A 2500-nucleotide genomic window follows, 5' to 3' on the forward strand; every position below is an offset into this window, starting at 1 on the left:
TGGTATGAATCCTGCTTGACTTTCACATATAATGCTCTGAATCACCCCCTGAATTCTGTTAGTTAGCACCTTGGAAATGATCTTATACATCACTGTACAACAGGCTATTGGTCTATACTCTTTCACTGTTTTGGGATTCTGCACTTTTGGAATGAGAGTTACTAGTGTACAATTAAACTCCTTATGTAGTTTCCCAGTTTTGAAGAAGTTTTCCACACCTTCAATGACATCCCTTTTAACTATCTTCCAAGTATGTTTAAAAAAATAAGCATTGTATCCATCTATCCCTGGTGACTTATCATCTCCTATGGATTTCAATCCTTCAAATATTTCCTGTTCAGTTACTTCTCTACACAGCTGAATTCTTTGTTGTTGTGTCAGTGCAAGCCCTCTCTTCATCACTTTTACATTGACTGCTGGTAGCTTTCCTGCTGAAGTCCCCATCAAACTCTTATAAAATATCACAAACTCCTCTTGGATTTCCTGGGGATCATATATCATCTGACCACTTAAGGTCATAATACTTCTTACTTGATTTTTGTCTAAGAGCATTCTCTTTAATTAAGGACCATTTTTCAAGATTGATCAATAACTCCTTCTCCTTCATAATCAACTCATCAGTAGCTTGTTCATTCAGCTGATTTTGAACATTTGCTACATCTATTCTAGCCTGTTCAATCTTCTTCCGAATGTTCTTGAATTCTTTCCTGTTCAGCTGCTGTAGCCTATGTTGTAGATCCTTCAATTTACACCAAACCTTCTTCATTGCATCATAATCATATTGTCTTTTCCATGCAGTTTCTACAATCTCCATAAACCTCTCATTCTCAGTCCAAACATTGAAAAATTTGAAGCTACATTTCCCATACTGTTGTATTTTTTCCAGAGTTAACATCATAGTGCTATGATCTGAAATATTTGGATTCCCCTACTCTACCACTACATGCCCCCAGTTATCCATCCATTCATCATTGCCAAAGGCTCTATCTATTCTACTTGAGATTCTACTCTCTCCACATTGCTTATTATTCCAAGTGTAATAGTTACCATTCCATTGCAATTCATTAACCCCCATGTCTCTCACACAATCTCCAAAATCTTTTATCTCATTACTAGTAACAGGAACCCCAGCTATTCTATCCTTAGCATACATTACAACATTAAAATCTCCTACTATCAACCAAGATTGTGTAATACCTTGTGCTAGAGTTTCCAAATCTTTCCACAAACTCTTTCTCTGCTCAGCTGTATTAAGACCATATACTACTGTTAGCATAATCTGGTATCCCTTACTCCTTTCATTCACCTGGCAATGCAACATCTGAGCTGAGCTGGAAATTTTCTTGACTTCATACCAATTATCATCCCATATCACCCAAATTCTGCCATTAGCACTATCTTCATAGTTGTGTAGCACCTGCCAACCTGGTGCTATTCCTCTAAGAACTGAACTCAACTTATTATTTTTAACTCTAGTTTCTACTAAACCAGCTAAACACACTTTATTTTGTATAAGCATTTTGATCTCCTTCTGCTTATACCTTTTATTCATACCCCTCACATTCCAAAATAGCCACTTCATCAACAAGACTTTGGTGCTCCACCTCTATCAATAGAAAATGAAGCAGTTTTCACATTCATAAGACTCTCAAACCCATTCCTTGTTGCAATAGGCTTCAGTATGAGAAAGTTATCCAAGCTTAATTCCAGCTGACTATATCCCTGCACTGCATTATTCTTTGGTGTTTGCACTATTTCTGAAATTGTTCTTCTTCTTGTGCCCTCATCCTCATCTCTTGGCTATGCTCCTCCTTCTTATGCTCCTCCTTCTTCTCTAGTTCAGACTTCTGTGATATTGGCCCTTTGTATTGCCATGTTTGTGTAACTTTCTTCCCTGGTCTTCTTTTCTTCATTATTTCCTCATTTAAACCAGTCTCCACTTGACATACATGTCCAATCTTTTGACATTTATCACAATACTGAGGCTTCCATTCCAACACCACATCCTGTAAGAATGTCTTCCCATAAGGATCAACTACTGTGATTTTCTGGGGAATAGATTTTGTGACATTAACTTCTACTAACATTCTAGCATATGAAATCCTAGTTTGTTTAGTAGTACATTCATCTACAAAGATGGGTACTCCAATTGCACTTGCTATCCTAGTCAAGGATCTCCCTCCCCAACAATTCGAAGGTAACTTTGGAAAATTAACCCATAGAGGTATTTCAGTTAAGAACTCATTTCCAAAATCAATTCAGGACACCATTGCTTCAGGATTATTGGTCGATTATTGATTGAGTAAGGTCCTGAGAACAGAACCTCATTCATATCACTTAGTTTCTGGAACTTGATCAAATAGTATCCATCTTCATGAAGGAATACTTCAGGCTTACTTACATTTGCCCAATTCACCATTATATACCTCTTCATAGTATTATACACTGGGCATTCCCCTATCACATAGGCAATAAGGGCACATTTCCATTTCTGTTGTTC

Source organism: Solanum lycopersicum, chromosome 7, assembly GCF_036512215.1.
Source record: "Solanum lycopersicum chromosome 7, SLM_r2.1".
In the NCBI taxonomy this organism is placed as follows: Eukaryota; Viridiplantae; Streptophyta; class Magnoliopsida; order Solanales; family Solanaceae; genus Solanum; species Solanum lycopersicum.